The following is an 18,879-nucleotide window of genomic DNA, read 5'->3' as shown; positions in this document are numbered from 1 at the left end:
GCTATTCCATTTAGTGTGTAATATATATGAGACAGGAGAAGTCCCATCCGATTTTTGGCAGAATGTTGTTATACCTATTCCCAAGAAAGCTGGTGCTGACAGGTATGAAAACTACTGCACCATTAGAATAGTAGGATATGCCTATCTCATGCCTGCAAAATTTTAACACGTATTATTTACAGAAGAATGGAAAAAGAAGTTGAAGCTGAGTTGGGAGATCAGTTTGGCTTCAGAAGAAATGTAGGAACTCGTGAAGCAATCCTGACTTTGTGTCTGATCTTAGTGGATTGAATCAAGAAGGACAAGCCCACGTACTTGTCATTCGTAGATCTAGAAAAGGCATTCGATAATGTTGTTTGGACCAAACTATTTAAGATTCTGTAGGTGATTGGAATCAGATACTGAGAACGAAGAATTATCTACAATCTGTATAAAAATCAGTCTGCAGTGATAAGAATCGAGGGCTTTGAAAAAAAGAAGCAGCAATCCAGAAAGGAGTGAGGCAAGGCTGCAGTCTGTCCCCCCTCCCTTTCAATGTTTACATAGAACAGGCAGTAAAGGAAATCAAAACCTTGAGATTTGCCAATGATATTGTTATTTTATCTGAGACTGCAGGAGATCTCGAGAAGCTGCTGAATGGTATGGACAAAGTCCTGGGTAAGGAGTACAAGATGAAAATAAGTAAGTCCAAAACAAAAGTAATGAAGAGTAATGAAGTGCAGTCGAACGAAGGCAGGTGAGGCAGGAAATATTAAATTAGGAAATGAAGTCTTGAAGGAAGTAGATGAATATTGTTACTTGGGTAGTAAAATAACTAACGTTGACAGAAGTAAGGAGGACATAAAATGCAGATTAGCACAAGCAAGGAAGAGCTTTCTTAAGAAAAGAAATTTGCTCACTTCAAACATTGATATAGGTATTAGAAGGATGTTTTTGAAGACTTTCGTGTGGAGCGTGGCATTGTATGGATGTGAAACATCGATGATAACTAGCTCAGAAAGAAAGACAATAGAAGCCTTTGAAATGTGGTGTTACAGAAGGATGCTGAAGGTGAAATGGATAGATTGAATCACGAATGAAGAGATACTGAATCGAATTGGTGAGAGGCGATTGATTTGGCTAAGTTTGACAAGAAGAAGAGATAGAATGATGGGACACATCTTAAGACACCCAGGACTTGTTCAGTGAGTTTTGAACGAAGTGTAGGTGGTAAGATTTTTTTTTTGCTAGGGGCTTTACGTCGCACCGACACAGATAGGTCTTATGGCGACGATGGGATAGGAAAGGCCAAGGAGTGGGAAGGAAGCGGCCGTGGCCTTAATTAAGGTACAGCCCCAGCATTTGCCTGGTGTGAAAATGGGAAACCACGGAAAACCATTTTCAGGGCTGCCGATAGTGGGATTCGAACCTACTATCTCCCGGATGCAAGCTCACAGCCGCGCGCCTCTACGCGCACGGCCAACTCGCCCGGTAGATGGTAAGAACGGTAGGGGTAGACCAAGGTATGAATGTGACAAGCAGTTTAGAGCAGATGTAGGATGCAGTAGTTGCGTAGAAATGAAAAGGTTAGCACAGGATAGGGTGGCATGGGGCTGCATCAAACCAGTCTATGGAGTGATGACTTAAACAACAACAGGTTCAAAATTAGGCCGCCCCTAACATGGAGACATACACCTTTCATAGCCGCTCCTCTGGAGTATAGAAGCTACAGGTTTGCCCCTTCCGCCATCTCCACCGTACCAAAGTCCACCTTCTCTGCTGTAGATGCCGCTGAGGTCTTCACTTGTAACCCTGAGCTGAGACCCATACCAGGTGTTACACACCGGGACTCTCACAGGCAGGGCCACCACTCCCTGGGTAGGGCTGTCTCCGAAGAGGGTCCCTATCTACTACCTGGACTGGGACACAGCGTTGGAGGAGTGGTGGAAAAACCGAAGAAAGTGGAGAGGAACCATATTTGACCCTACCTGGCTACAGCTGGATAAAGGGAAATGATGACTATGAAAACATTAAATAAGTTGTAGAATCAAAGAACATTCCTGATGAGCAATTCTTGGATAGTACCAATGACCACTGTTTAAATAAAATCTTCAACCATAAATTTCCTGTGCTATATACAGGTAGGAAATACAATAAACTTAGTATAACATGTTCAAAAGAGGTTAAAATAAAGATAATAATGATTATCTTTGAGTTAGTAGGGAATATAAATATTACTTTTAATACTGAAGATAGCTTTATAAAGGATCGAAGAAGCTTAGTGTAAATGTCCTCCATTATTTATTGATATTGTCTTGTTTTGGGCTTATTGAAGGAAGTCTGTAATAAAATATGTAAATTTATACTGTGTGCTTGAGCCTTATGATCAGTCCAGGGTTAGGATTCTTAGGTGCAAATTTCAGATGAAAAAAGGAATGGAAAAGGTGCTCAAATAAGGTTAAAAAAAAAAGGGGGGGGGGGACAAAAAGGTTTATTCAACTGATTCAATGATTTCTCTTTCCTCTATTCTAGTTTATTGAATTACAAAACAAGTACATCAAATTATCACTCATCAAAAGAAGGAAAAAATATGAAGCTGTCGTACTTCAAGACATTAAGCATCTCTACATTTTGTAATCTAAGTCTGTTTCTATTAGGGACAGAATGTCTTTGTAGATGCTAAAGCTTCTTTTGACATCCACAGAAACCTGTGGGGCAAACCTTGTATTCACTTAGAATGGCAACTCTACAGATGTGGCAAATTCCTCAATGTCTGGAATCTTCAGAAGAATACATTCATGTTTTTCTTTGGCAAAGCCATCTAACTGCTCCCTCACGGAGGTAAAAATATCGCATTGTTTTTTCCTTTTCCAGACCTTGTTCTTCTAATCGTTTATTAACTAGTCAGGTACTTGAAACTATGGACACAATATAGTTCCGTCTGCAAATTAATTTTCTCTGGTAACAGAGGTTGCTGTGCCTTGGAAATTGCACCTGTGTCGGCTGGATACAGAGAAAGCACAAATACTCTAATTCTGTCAAAATTCTCACACAATATAGCAGCACACTCAATCCACGATCCCCAGCGAGTAATGACCGGGAAATTACAAAGGGGCAGGCCAGTGATTTCCTTGTAGGCAACAACACGACTCGGAGCTTTCAGTAGAATCTTCTTCAGGGCAGAGATGAAGTGATTTGCGATGTCGTATTCGTTCCTTATGGATTCCCAAACCCTGTGAAAGGTATGAACCATGCATGGCAAATGCTTCAACTTAGGAAATAAAGGTTTCAATTGGTTAACAGCTGAAACCATGTATAGAGCTTGCTCCGTAACCACAAGAAGAAGTTTTTTAAACTTGATACCAGTAGGCCAGAGTTTTGGGCAGAAGTCCATAACTGATTGCATTACTGTACTGGCATTGGCTTTCTGAAGCTCATACATTTAACTACATGGGCTTAACATTCTCCCCTGCTAAGGGAAAAACTAAAATGTTCAAAACATATCATTCCATTAAGCATACCTGACAACTTTACAAAACAAAAAATCAGGAGATTTTGATATTAAAATCAGGAAAAATCAGGAGAAATTAGGAGATACAATTGGTCAAAACTGCTTATTCTACATGTCTTGTGCAATACAGTACTATGATATATTTATAACACTTATTGTCTTTAAGACCGACTGTTGCAATAATGAGGCTACAAGGCTAAAAATTACACATCTCTATTACCTCGCAGGAAGTATGTGAGTGAGATGATTGGTCTCCGATAAGCCTTCCGAAAATAGTATGAACTCGTGCTCCACACGTGTGAATTGGTCATGCACTTAAACGCCATTACTCAGAAATGCATAGATAATATATTACATCAAACGCCCGCGCAATTATGCGAAGCGCAATGCTATTTGTATCAAATAACTAGCTGTTGTACCCGTGCTTCGCTGCGGAATTCTCACAAAGGCTGTCCTTATAGTTTTCGCAACTGAAGTCAACATAGGTCATTACAATGACGTCAGTACGAATGTCATGATTAAAAGCAATGCTGTCATATGAAAGGTTTGATAAAATGAAAAACAGCACATTTTCTCACTTTTAAAGAAAAGTACTACAGTGTCGATCTAAGAGTTCAAAGTTCCAGAGCTAGAATGACCAGGCCGCAGACACCCACGAACATTCCTCCTGTCTCATTATTCCATTTAAGATGATGCTTTTTGTTTAAAGGAACCTAACATCTAGGTCCATAGGCCCCTAATGGCACAAACAGAGACTAAATGTAATGACAAGTTAAGAGTCCAAAATCATCCACTGGCAAAGTCATGATGACGAAGAATGAATGGATGGATAAAAATTTAAAACAATCAGTGGATCCGAACCGCAATGCCCCACATTCCCAGAAACAAGCGGTAATCAATAGTATTACTGACTAAGGGATTGCTTCTACAGCACAATCCTGAATCAATAATTGTTGTAGTCTAAAGGGTCCAAAATCCAGGTCATCGGCCCCTCATAATGGTACTAATCGCTAAAAAATTATAGAACCATGGTATTTGTCATGTTGCGGTACTAATCAAAAGTAGCGTACATGTGCGGTATTCCACACATTATGGTACTAATCACATAGTGTGCTAATTGCTTTACGTTGCACCGACACAGATAGGTCTTACGGCGACGATGGGACAGGGAAGGGCTAGGAGTGGGAAAGAAGCGGCCGTGGCCTTAATTAAGGTACAGCCCCAGCATTTGCCTGGTGTGAAAATGGGAAACCACGGAAAACCATCTTCAGGGCTGCCGACAGTGGGGTTCGAACCTACTATCTCCCGAATACTGGATACTGGCCGCACTTAAGCGACTGCAGCTATCGAGCTCGGTAGTACTAATCACAGGTAATGTAATGCGCACACGTAACACAGACCAATGGTGTTTCTCACACTGCGCCGCCATTTACAGGCAACTCAAACCTATGGTGTTCCTCACATTGGTGTACAAATCACAGGAACTCATACTATCCCGTGGTGTTCCTCACATAGTGGGTTCTAATCATAGGCAAGGCAGACCCATGGTGTTGCTCATGGTGTGGTACTAATCACAGGTACTGAAAAACTCGCCGTGATTCACACACTGTCGCTACTAATCACAAACCTATTGTGTACCTAACATAGTGGTACTACGCGCTCGTAAAAGCGACCCGTGGTGTTCACCGTGTGGTGGTACTAATTATAAGTAGTCTCTTAGTTCTAATTCAAACATACCTAGGTAGCCCCTTTTAGTCGCCTCTTACGACAGGCAGGGGATACCGTGGGTGTATTCTTCGCCTGCGTCCCCCACCCACAGGGAAGTTGTGTGTTTGGTCCGCGAGAGCTATTTTATTTCGCTTAAGTCCGCCGGCAAGCCAGTTAGGACCCCTCTATCTGCCACCTGGAACTTGCCACGTTGGAGTATCACCTCTCCCCCTGCTACGTCAGGTTCGTGGTTATTCAACGTAACTGAGCACACTGCTCATTCCAATCATTGCCTTACAGTAGGGATCGAATAGCTGGAATACTACAATGATCCAGTGTGTTACGTACCAGTAGTATCAGAAAATGTACGAACCAGAGGAATGGCATGCTAAAGAAGAGAGATCTAACTCCCCAGCTACTTCCCGCCAATATTCAGGCAGACTGTTATACTAGGTATGCAGCAGTAATCCCATCTATCGGGGATAAATGGCAGCAGAATACACAAAGCACATCACAACATACAATGGTCAATGTAATGTTATTTTGATCAATTTTATGAGCTGTCTATATTGCAGGCATCTAATGTAAAGTGAGTCGTCCTTTCTTTTATGACTCCCTTTTGTGTTATTCAAGCGATCATTCCTTCATAACTTTTTTCACATTCTTATAATCATCTTCACAATATTACAGTTGGTACGGTAAAACTGAATAAGACATAAATAATCAGAAATTGTACTCTCTATAACTTTTGTTATGTAGTACTTTTCGATATGTCCAACTAGACAGGTAATTAAAAATTAAATTTTGGCACCTTCCCCTAAACTACTATTTCGAACAGGGTGAATAAAATAAAATGGCGTAGACTGTAGTTCCTTATTCCCCGACTTTACATACCGATTTTCATTAAATTCTGTTCAACCATTTTCTCGTATCTCGGTGCTGATATGGACTTTGTAACAAAAATCCAAATTAATGAATAACTCTGTTAACATAGGCAGTACGGTAAAAATGTATAAGATATAAATGATAAGAACTTTAATAATATTCTTCTTCTTTTCCTACCAGGTGTGAACTGTGTCGCACATGTGGATTTGGCCCTGTTTTACGGCTGGGTGACCTTCCCGACGCCAACGCTATGTACAGGGATGTAATCACTATTGCGTGTTTCTGTGGTGGTTGGTAGTGTAGTGTGTTGTGTGAATATGAAGAGGAAAGTTTTGGGGACAAACACAAACACCCAGTCCCTGGGCCAGACGAATTAATCGGAGGCGATTAAAATCCCCGACCCGGCCGGGAATCGAACCCGGGACCCTCTGAATCGAAGACCTCAACACTGACCATTCAGCCAATGAGTTGGACATGATAGGAAATTTAATAATATATTACTTTAATTATGTAGCATTTATCGATAGGGCCAATAATAACATAAATATTATGTGAGAATTAAATTTTAGGCCTTCCCCTAAAATACCATTTCACTCAGTGTGAACACAATGATGTATGGCCTAGATTGTAGCGACTTATTCCCCGACTTTATATACCAATTTTCATTAAATTCTCTTCAGCCTTTTTCTTGCGATGTGCGTATGTAATACATACAGACATTACGGAAAATTAAAACATCTATTCCTCCTTGTTACTGGGGTCACGACCGGTACAGAAATATCATTCTTTTTAAATTCTGAGCAATGTACAGACACTCTTATTTTATTTATATTCAGATAAATTAAAATTAGTCAGAATTGTCTCCAAATGGCTCCTAAAATCTCTAGAAAAGTCATGAGTCGTTATCATTGAAATTCTGTCACTAAATTACTACAAAAGACTCCATATCTAGCGACTAGTCTCTAAAATCGACTAGAGTGATGTGAACAAACACGAACATAGCACACAAGAACGAGAGATTGACGATCGATATACCCGTCGCGATATACAGGTTTCAATAAAAATTGCACATTCACGCATATTTCTCGCATAAATAAATGTAGATATTTCATTTGAAAGCGACCAACGAGCGAAGGACTTCCAGCCACTGGCGTAAAAAAAGCTGAAATGGAGGGAATTGAAAACAAATGAAGTTCACCAAAAAATAAGCTTAAATCGGGAGAAATAATAGAATAATCTGGAGGCGGGAAAAACTGTTGAAAATCGGGAGTCTCCCGCCTAAATCGGGAAAGTTGGCAGGTATGCATTAAGTCTATGGTTTCATCCACAATGATTCCCACATCGCAATCGGACACTTTCTCATTGATTCTTTCTATGGTTTCTTGGTAAATAGGCTCCATGTAGTTTTTCTTCAAGTACTCTCATCGAACATTGACATCTTTGTGTATTTTACAAGAAATCCCTTGAAGGCTGGATGGTTCACCTTATTGAGTGGAATTCCTGCTTGTGTAAGAGATGCACACAAATCAATGTTTAATTCCTTCAAATTTTGGCTTTTTGAAGAACTCTGTTGAGTACAAGATATTAGAATCATTCCCTATTGACGATTTTCACTTCACAAAGCAAAAAAAATTAAATCTATCCTCCTAATTCAGTACAAAACATAATTCCATCAATAGATGGAGCAATAAAATTCAAACATATTTCAACTCGTTTGAGCCATCTTCAGTGAAATAAGGGGGGGGGGGGGGGGTTAAAGCAATCTACATAATATAAGCTTAAAAAAAATGTGTGAAATCAAAAGAGACAGATGGAAATAAAAACAATAACAATATAAAATATTATATTTTCATCACTAGATGGAGCAATAAATAACTTGCTGAGACAAATTCAGTGAACAAAAGGTTAATATAAAACATTATTGAATCAAAAAAAATGTGCTGAACCTAAGAAAATAAAATAAAATAAAAGATAACAGACAGAAATGAAATAAAAAATGCTAATAGTGAGGTTGCAAACCTCTTGGACTAAATTTTTTTAGTTTGATAATTCAAAAACAGGACGAAATCAATGTGTTGAAAATACAGGCTGACAGTCTGTCTTTGTAGAAACATCATCCCACGAATGGCTAAGATGGGAGCGAAAAAGCTTGAGAAACCTAGCTTGAGAGGAGACAACGTGCCAGGTGAAATGTAAGTCATAAGTGATGAAAAAACACAGATGAAGTTAAAATTTTAGAATAGCACTATTCTCAATTTCTTTTCAATTTAGCGGCCCCGTTCTCGAAGATTATTTCCGATGTTGGCTAAGTGTGTTTGCCTTATTTTAAATGGTCGGGAGGGCAGGGACAAAATTGAAAAGCTGTGTTAGAGAAGTAACAGGTGTACGGTAAACTGTAAGTGACCATAGTGGAAACCGTCAATGAAGTCCCAATCTGTAATGGATAAGACAAGGTTGTGTGAGAAACTTGTGCTAAGTAAAAAGTGTAAAATGGGTGTGAAGAAAACGTTGAACTTACGGTACTTAAAAGGTGGTTGTCCTCTCAAACCGGCCTGACCTTCTCAAAGTTAACTTTTTTTTTGCTATTTGCTTAACGTCACACCGACACAGATAGGTCTTATGGCAACGATGGAACAGGAAATCCCTATGAGTGGGAAGAAAGCAGCCGTGGCCTTAATTAAGGTACAGCCCCAGCATTTGCCCAGTGTGAAAATGGGAAACTATGGAAAACCATCTTCAGGGCTGCCGACAGTGGGGTTCGAACCCACTCCCGGATGCAAGCTCACAGCTGCGCGACCCTAACCGCACGGCCAACTCGCTCGGTCTCAAAGTTAACAGCCCTATTCGTACGATCAAGTCTGTTGTTGGCTCAGTTGTGTTTGCGACGATGGGAGGAGCGAGGGGGGGAGGGGAGGGCAGTGCAGGGCTGATGGGGAGAGTGGGGAGGGGGAGTGGTAGTGGTAGTGAGTTGGAGAGATGGAGGCGGGGTTTGTTTTTATTATAGAAGTTCTGACAAATATATGGAATGAATATTTCAAGTAGAATGTTCTTTTTTTGCTCATAATGCAAGATCGTAAGATCTTTACCTATTGATATGTATTCATGGCTGGATGCTTTATGATGTTCACTCATAGCGAGCATTGCGATGTTCGGCGTATCTTATGACAAAATTGCAACCTGTTTGACCTACATAGCTTGAATTACAGGACTGGCATTCTAATTTGTAAATTCCGGAGTTCAAATATCTATTATGTGTGGATTGAAAATGAGTTTGGAGTTGGTGTGGGAGGTTCTACACGCTATTTTGATGTTGTGTTTCTTAAAATATTATGAATTTGGTAAATGCTAATACTATTGAAAGTGAATGTGGAAAAGTTTTCTTTAGGAGCAGAATCTTTTTCTACGGTAGTCTTGGGTCGGCTCTTTAATATACACTGATGATTCTGCTCTCCCCACCAGTTTCGATGTAGTTAACAAATGATATTATTGTTTCCAGTATTTCATTTAAATCAGGACTTACTTTCTGTGATACCAAGGCCTCTCCACATATATGAGGCAATGCTTCCTCATTTGGCAGCAGGAGGCTTCTCTCTGATGAATGCTTGGAGACCACCTTATCGGCCACTCATTGAACAACAACAATCTTGCATATATATCTAGACCAATCAATACCGTTTTCTGTTATGAAAGTATCCGTGGTTTCAGTTAAGTCCGCTGCTTGGTGCCAACTTTAACGTCTTTATAGATGAGAAGACCTTCATTAATGTCCTTGTCATCATTAGTCACTGGATTTTTTTTTACAAGTTTCTTTATACATCGCACCGACACATATGTCTTATGGCGACGATGGGACAGAAAAGGGCTAGGAGTGGGAAGGAAGCGGCCGTGTCCTTAATTAAGGTGATGTGAAAATGGGAAACCACGGAAAACCATCTTCAGAGCTGCCGACAGTGGGGTTCAAACCCATTATCTTCTGAATACTGGCCACAATTAAGCGACTGCAGCTATCAAGCTTGGTACAATGGATTTATATGTTGTATAAATCCCCAATATAAGCATGCAACTATGTTGCAAAAAGTGGAGAGATATGCATGTACGTATGCACTTATTCTCATGCTATTGAATACTTGCATGAAATGCAAACATAACATTCCTTTACCAGACTCACACGATTAACAGACAGCAATGCATAAAATCATTATTATGAATAAACAAGAGCCGATGACCTAGCCATTAGGCCCCTTTAAACAACAAACATCATCATCATGAATAAATAACTGAATGAAAAATAAAAAATCACACTACTTACAGCTGCAGCTGCACAACCAGTACAAACAATCCATGCCTAGTTTGTGAGACGTATCAATCTATCAGTGTTCACTGTTAAAACAATATGCACACGCCTCCTTGATAAGACACAGTGTGTTATTTAATACACATGATAAATCAATTAGTAAGATTGTAAGAAAACTGTGGAAAAAAACAAAAAACAAAAAAAACATAAAGAAACACGCTTAAATACACATTCCTCTTTCATTTCACAATGTACACCCCACTTTTCCCGTCCATAATTTGCTTTGTAGTATACTATAACAGACTTCTCCAAGTTTTCTAGTATAAATCTGTGACGTTTGTCTGTTACAACTACGGATGTGACAGGATAGTACTTGAAGTCGAGAGTAAGCGTAAGTGTTAAACATTCTGGTAGACCCACATTATCAATACCAGCCATATATTTGTTTATAGTTACCAGGACGTCGTAGCCAGGCGCGGCGGGTCTATGTTTGCTGTGTTAGCCGGGCTAACACCATCTAAAACAAAAGATCAACAAATATGACTACATAATATTATGGCATGTAAATTGTTTATTTAATACCGTATATTATAACAACCATAAAGCATAATTCTCTTACGCATAAATATTACTTTAAGTGACAACAGCTACGCATCTGTCGAATGAAGATACGATGCTGACTGTGCACTCTGTTTGCCGTTTTGCCGAGGCAAACATGAGGAGCTTGAATTCAGACGGGGTGCGCTTGCGCATTCGATGCACTCAGAAACACTGCACAGAGCTGACCATGCTGGCTACTAGGCTCGCGTGTTTGCCCAAGACGAGAGGCTAACTTAACAGTAACTGCTTGCAGTGTTCAGTGGTGATTGTTAAAGAGAATGTCTTCTTCCTGTAATGGCTTTGTTGCTGCTAAAGGGAGATTCAGTTATGATGGAGGGCGAATGCTGCTGTGTTATTGAGGACTTATTAAAACATTCATTCTACAGCCAAATTATTGCCACTATGATACATTTTAATGATTCCTGGAACACAAATGATACACTGCCGTGAGGCTGAAAGAAATCGTGTTCCTTGTATTCTGGCCTTGACTTTTATTTTCAACAGATACAAATGTTTGGGCAACAAAGGGAGTTAGTAATGTTAACAGTTATTTAGTAGTAAAGAAACAACATGAACAGTCTGTATAGACCATGCTAATTCCAAAATAGCTTTACTGAAGTTCAACAGCACTAGAAGAGAGGAATCCCTAAGCCTTGCCTTCAAAATTAATCGGGACTGAGGCCAAAACTGCTTCCTTCCTCCTAGGCCTTTCCTATCCCATCATTGCCATAAAACCTACCTGTGTTGGAGCGACATAAAATTATTTTAAAAATTCCTTATATTCGTGACGGCCTGGACCAAGGCCGGGGGGGGGGGGCGTTCCAACGCACAATTTTATAAAATCTGGGTTAGGCTAACAGCAAACTTTAGACTAAATGGTAATGTGTATTTGGATATCTCAGAATTCTTTCCCAATAATATTTTGAGAATCAAGGCAAGATATTTATCGAATGGTCATTAAGAAATCTTAGTTACGCAATTTTAAATTAATTTTCTTCTTCCACCCACTCTGAATGATTTCATGCAAATACAATAAAATGTCAGGCAATAGTAAGAATCAAAATTACCAATGGTAAACATAATCAGTTTTTAATAAACAATTATACAGAGTGCACACAAAGTCCATATACCCCTACTCATTATTTGAATCGTTGACTGCAGAAAGGACTTAAGTCCAAAAAACCTACTTTTGAGAAAACTAAAAATAACTATTCAGCAATTTCTGGGTCACATTAAAATAACTTTGTTGTTATTAATTTAAAAATATACATATATACTCGCTAAATGAACATGAAATCATAGTAATTTCATGTGTAACGTATGTGCTATTAGTTTTTAAAACTGCTGGACTTAAGTCCTTTCTGAAGTCAACAGCCATCAACAGTTTAAACTGCTCAGTTAATTAATTATGTAAAATGTTAAGTGTCGTGAATTATCCAATAAAAATTTATTCAACCATAATAAATCCTTTTTTAACAATGTAGCTAATTCAACACACTGTTTTGTAATGTTAATAGTCACTTTTGTCCACAAAACACAGAATAAAAGATTTATTTTTCAATATTAATACCAACTTTAATTCAAAATGTACACAAAATGCAATGGTAATACCAAGTATTATCTTGAACACAAACACTTTGACACAGGAATGTCCAATGTTGAATATCTCCTACAAAATTCGAGGAATATAAAAACACCACTATAAATCGCTAGTACAAAAAAAAAATCTACAGCATCCAAGCATGATTCACCCGTATACTGTTTATTCCACTGTTGGCCATTGAAGAATAGAGCGCCAGAATTGTTGGGGTTCTTCTTCTTCTGGAACATAATGGACCGACTTCTTTATATCCGACATCTTTTTGGTATTAATGTGTACATAGTTTTCAGGATCGGCAAACTGAGTAGTTTTTTAAAATAAATGCTATTTATTCGGGGCGTCAACCTAAGAAGATCTTTTGCCCTTACTTCGCACCATATGTTGTGAACCTGCGTGTATTTGGAATGGCAGAAGTGTAAAGTGTTGAATGTGAGGAAAGGAACATTAAGGACGACACAAACACCCAGGCCAGGGATATTAATCATTTACAATTAAAAACCCCTGACCCAGCCGGGAATCGAACCTGGGGCCGCCGAGTGACAGGAGGACGCATTGCCCACTACACCGCGGGGCCGGACAACTGAGTAGATAGTTTGATGGGTTGCTCTTATAATCGTAGCAAGAATGTAAGAGATGTATTGAGATGCCACGAAAATACCTTTCTTATCAGAACAGAATTCCAACTGGTGAAAGTGAGATATGGTAATGTTAGCACTGTTGTATTACCAATCACATATTGAAATAGAATTGTAACTAACAGTGAAATTACAAAGTTAGAAATACCAACAATGAAATAGAGTATTATTACAAGAAAGTAAATACTTTAATTTACATGGATGCCAACAATTGTTTGCAAAAAAGTACTCCAGTCCTGACTGCAGACCTTTCTGCACTCAACAGGAAAATGAGTGTAGCATTTAATACATTAGACATGCCGGACTCTGATTCCTTTCTGTGCTCATTAATGCGTCTATCTTCAGGGGTTCTGAAAATATTCTTAACTAATTTTTGTAAAAATGTGGACTTAAGCCCTTTCTGCAATCAACGATTCATTTATGTTACCAGATGCCCATTGTTATCGACTTTGATTGTTGACAGCAGTTGGTGGCAGGATACTGAAAGAATGGCTGATACAAGTGATTATACGATTAAGGAACCTTTGCTGGCCGCTGTGTGGATTCATGAGCATACAATTAGTGGCAAATCAATTTAAAATGTGAGGGACGATTTAATTGCACAGTTTGTGAAAGCAGTACCGATGAAAAAGAAGTTTTTAGCGTGGGAAAAGAAAGCCTATTTTAACAGGCAGTGTTCACGCCGCACCGAGACGTGGAAGCCCATCCACCAGACTTGAACTCTGTACTGACGTAGAAAATTCTATTGAACAATTTCCAGTCAAATCCATACGGAAACATATATCGGAGTTGGGGATACCGGAATCAACCGTGAAGAAACTCATCAAAGTGGATCTGAAAATGAGATGTTGGCATCCATTGAGTGTCAATGAATTATCAGATGATGGTTTGGAGAGAAGTGTTGATGGTTGTAATCGGATGTTGCAACAATAAGAAGTTATTATATTAATAAAAACCACCTTTCCAATACACAATAGTCCTTTATATTTTAGGATAAAACCATTAATAGATATTACAAGTAGGACATGTTTCGCTCATTCTTATTGAGCATCATCAGCTAGAGATAACTTAATCCATGGTGGGTCAGGGCCCTGATCCCGGTATATATAACGAAAAAAACATCTAGTATTACATTGATAAAATACAAATTTTAACAATTTAAAAATAATCAATAAGATTATATTATGTCTATTAAAACAAATATTGATCATTAAAATTGCTTAAAATGTAAGTGGAATGAATGACATGAAAATGTTACTGTAATATGCAGTGATTAATTGTTCGTATAAATCAATGACCATAATAATCTTCGCTCAATGGCATTAGACTGTTTGTGATTAAAAACAGTTATTCACATAAGGGTGAGCTCTTGTAATGAACTATGATGTTGTTTCATAAAATAAACATGATGAGGAATGCTAAGATCATGGTCATGGTCATCAAACCTCCGTAAACAATCAAGGGACTAATCTCCCCTCAATTAACACACGGGATACACCCGATTTATGTTTTTTCACCTACGAGATCAGTAATTCTCCATTTCTTTTTTGCTAGTTGTTTTACGTCGCACCAACACAGATAGGTCTTATGGTGACGATGGGATAGGGAAGGGCTAGGAGTGGGAAGGAAGCGGCCGTGGCCTTAATTAAGGTGTGAAAATGGGAAACCACAGAAAACCATTTTCAGGGCTGCCGACAGTGGGATTCGAACGTACTATCTCCCGAATACTGGACGCACTTAAGCGACTGCCCAATATTAATACACTACTACACATAACAATAATGTCTGAAACACAACGCGAGGAAGTCCCATAAGGTTATTTACGCCGATCCAGACGACATTTTATCCATCAGTGCAGTTCGTTTTTCAACCAATATATGTGATTTTAGCATTCCACATATTTATTTTATGAAACAACATCACAGTTCATTACAAGAGCTCACCCTTATGTGAATAACTGTTTTTAATCACCAATAGTCTAATGCCATTGAGCGAAGATTATTATGGTCATTGATTTATACGAACAATTAATCACTGCATATTATAGTAACATTTTCATGTCATTCATTCCACTTACATTTTAAGCAATTTTAATGATCAATATTTGTTTTAATAGACATAATATAATCTTATTGATTATTTTTAAATTGTTAAAATTTGTATTTTATCAATGTAATATTAGATGTTTTTTTCGTTATATATACCGGGATCAGGGCCTTGATCCACCATGGATTTTAAGTTATCTCTAGCTGATGATGCTCAATAAGAATGAGCGAAACATGTCCTACTTGTAATATCTATTAATGGTTTTATCCTAAATATAAAGGACTATTGTGTATTGGAAAGATAGTTTTTATTAATATAATAACTTCTTATTCTGAAATCCAATAAGGCTTTATAATGAGATTCATAACTTGTAATGTTGCAACAATTCCAAACAATGGCTCAGAAGGCAAAAGTCATGTTCACTGAAGAATGTGCGATTTATCGCAGCTCTCGTAGCCGCAATGTTTAATTTTGGGGTGGAAAAAAAAAATCCGCATTTTTTTTTTTCAAGAAATCTGAGCAAAACCCACCTCACATCATGATCTGGGCTGGAATGACATAAATGCATCTGTTTGGCCCATATCTTTTTGTTGGTTCTGTTAACCCTTACAGTCACAATTTATCATTTCTGAACATAAAATTTTGAAATTTGGTACATGAACTAAACAAAATATTTGGAATTTTTTCTGATAATTAAAACTTCAATTGGAATATCCTGAACAGAGATACAGATTGTCCACTATAGTGGACAAAGTGACTGGTAGATAAGAGACTGTCTAAAAAAAAAATAGTCAATTTATGTTTGTAATGCCCTCATAAAACATCATTGGAGAATAATTATCAAAATACTGTATTTGTAAAGTATTTATAATAGGGCCAATAACAATGAACATCTCAATAATGAATACACTTAAACAATTCATAGTCAGTCTAGGCAGTTACTTTGTATGAAACTGTCGAAAGCAGTTTCTGTCTCTTGCAATGCACAGGTGCAATCTACACTTAGCACACTTCATGTGCGTTTTTGCTTTGCACCCAGGGTTCTTGCACCTTGACGCTGACTGTTGTCAGTCAAAGCAAGGTAAGTGGCCGACTGAATCAAACTGCACATCCTCTACTGGTTTCAGCTCATTTCTTCTCTTGGCCGGTACAACTGATGGCATGGATTCATTTGACGGTCTGCCTCTCTTCTTTGCAATGGGTTTACCAGCCATAATCCATGCTTCTGCTACGTGCTGGCGAAAGTGTATCAAATCCAATGTTTTATTTGCAGGAAGGCCAAAGACCTTTGCTTCACGCACATACTCTAACCATGAACTGGTTATGGCCATGTCCAGGGCATGTGTAAATAGGCGTTGTGTCCACTTTCTTGAGCGTATTAAGGTATGGTAAATTGAAATCAGAAAGTCAAATTTATCAACACCACCCATGCAAGTGTTGTAGTTTCTCACAACTTCAGGTCTCGGAACATTGAGGTATTCCTTTTTTTTTCCTTGTCCCAACGCTTGCACGTGTCCGCATTCCCAATTCCTTGGAAGTTAGATCCCATGATCAAGGAATTGTTGTCGAACCACTTCGTAAGGATTACAGCACCATCATTACTGATTACCTCTTGCATGAATCCTCGAACTTCATTCTTTTTTACATCTGCATCAGCACGAAGAGGTGGGCTATGAAACCGGTTCACACGAACTGTGCCAGTAGAATAAATACCTTTGTTCTGTAACCATTGAAATAGCCAATATGTGCTAAAATAGTTGTCAAAATACAACTGAGGGAATGGCACATTTATGCGCCTGGACAGCTGCATAACAACACTAGCTCCAAGCTGAAATTGTTTGTACTCTGCATTTATTGGCGTTGAAGCACCTTGAAAAAGGAGGAAGTCGTACATCATGCCACTCTCTCCACACAAAATAAATACCTTCAAGCCCCACTTAGTAGGTTTGTTCTGAACATACTGACGTTGATCTGGCCCTTGAAAGGTATCATTTGTTCATCTATGCAGAGTTTACCTTCCAGTTCTAACTCTTTACATCTAGATTTTATCGCATCAAACAAAGGACGGACTTTCCAAAAACGATCTGTGTTGTTGGGATCTTTCTTCCTGTTATCTACAAAGTGCACGTTTTGGCGCAATTTAAAAAAATCTGTTCAATGTCATGTTTTCGGATATCAGAGGCACACATACTTTAGGTTCCCAATACAAACGAACTCATGGATAGTTCAAGTTTCCCATAAGTAAATGAATTCCAATGAAAGTTTTTACTTCTTGTACTGTTGTAGGTGGAAAGTTAGCTGTGTTCTGCACTGCATACAAGTTTGTATTTTCAACTATTTCCTCAAGTAAATTCTGACTGCAATACTTTTCAAAGTAAGAAGTAGGACTGGGCAACTGGTATGTGCTACTCACTGGAGGTTGGTAGAAACTTATGGGAAGTGAAACATAGGTCCCAGGACGCCAAGAGATATCCTCCTTCTGTGTCAGTTCCTGATCAATAAAGTATGTCTTTGATAATTCATCAATTGTCATGCATGTATGTTTCGGTAAATGTTCATTACCTTAATTACTTTTTGAAGGATTATTTTCTTCAGGAATGTGGCCATCAATGTGAGAATCATTAGGAGATTCACTGTGAAATGTGCCTGCATCTTCTTGCTGCAAGTAATCACAAATTCATCAGTCTCTGTTTCTGCATGGAAGTCTTCATTTTCTCCTAGCTCTTCAATTTCAGACAGATCACCATTTTCCAGGAGGTTTAAATGTCTTCAGCACTATACTTTGGTCTATTATTCCTGAACATTTTACGTCAATTATGAGTACACTATATAAATAAGAAACCAAAAACTGACAGTAATGCACACCAAACAACTGTCACAGGTTATGACTACCACATGGTCTAAGAATACAAACATTCAATGCTAGTCACCATGTCCACTGTGGTTGACGATTTTTTAAACAAATTCTACGTGAAAATCAGTTGTGCCAACCCATGAATGCCAATATTTTATGACTAATAGAAACACTCCCAAAAAAAACAGCCTACATTCTCAGTTATCTGGACAACTGTGTGAATGTGTGAACACACCCTAGATTGGTAACTCTGGCAACCACTGCCAGGTAACATATTATTGATATTACCAGCAGTTACAAATTTAGTCAGTAGATGAATCAGACTATCTATGTCATAGAATGCCATGTCCACCTCAGTGTACACTATGACATCTACTTTTCCAAACTTTTTGGAAGTCATTAAACCATCGGAAAGAAATCGTCCACTACAGTGGACAAATAAACTGAAAAGGTTAATCAGAACAGTTATCTCCAGATGATTAATGACTGGCTCATCCCACAACTGCAAAATGAGGGAATCTGAGATGTTGTTTGGTTTTAACACAATGGGGCGCCAGCTCATTTCGCAGTGGCTGTTTGACAACGTCTGAACGCAGTATTTGGGAATCGCTGAACAAAGACATTCACTTGGGCACATCCATTAAGATAGTTTCAATATTTATTCACTGAAACTTCAGTTTTTTCCATACGCCCTGCAGCAACTTATTTACAGTGTTTACACTGTCAGACAATTCACCAATAATTATGATGTGGTTCTGTGCTCTTACT

The 18,879-nt window shown here is 38.5% G+C and overlaps 1 protein-coding gene across 1 annotated transcript in view; it reads right to left on the bottom strand.

Moving 5' to 3' along the window:
* Nucleotides 1-18,879, bottom strand: part of Atg4b (Autophagy-related 4b) — a 156,831-nt gene that overhangs the window by 116,071 nt on the left and 21,881 nt on the right. The gene's annotated exons all lie outside the window — the stretch shown is intronic.

Source organism: Anabrus simplex, chromosome 2, assembly GCF_040414725.1.
Source record: "Anabrus simplex isolate iqAnaSimp1 chromosome 2, ASM4041472v1, whole genome shotgun sequence".
In the NCBI taxonomy this organism is placed as follows: domain Eukaryota; kingdom Metazoa; phylum Arthropoda; class Insecta; order Orthoptera; family Tettigoniidae; genus Anabrus; species Anabrus simplex.
The sequence above is the reverse complement of the archived record's forward strand: the minus strand, read 5'-3'. Positions and strand labels throughout refer to the sequence as shown.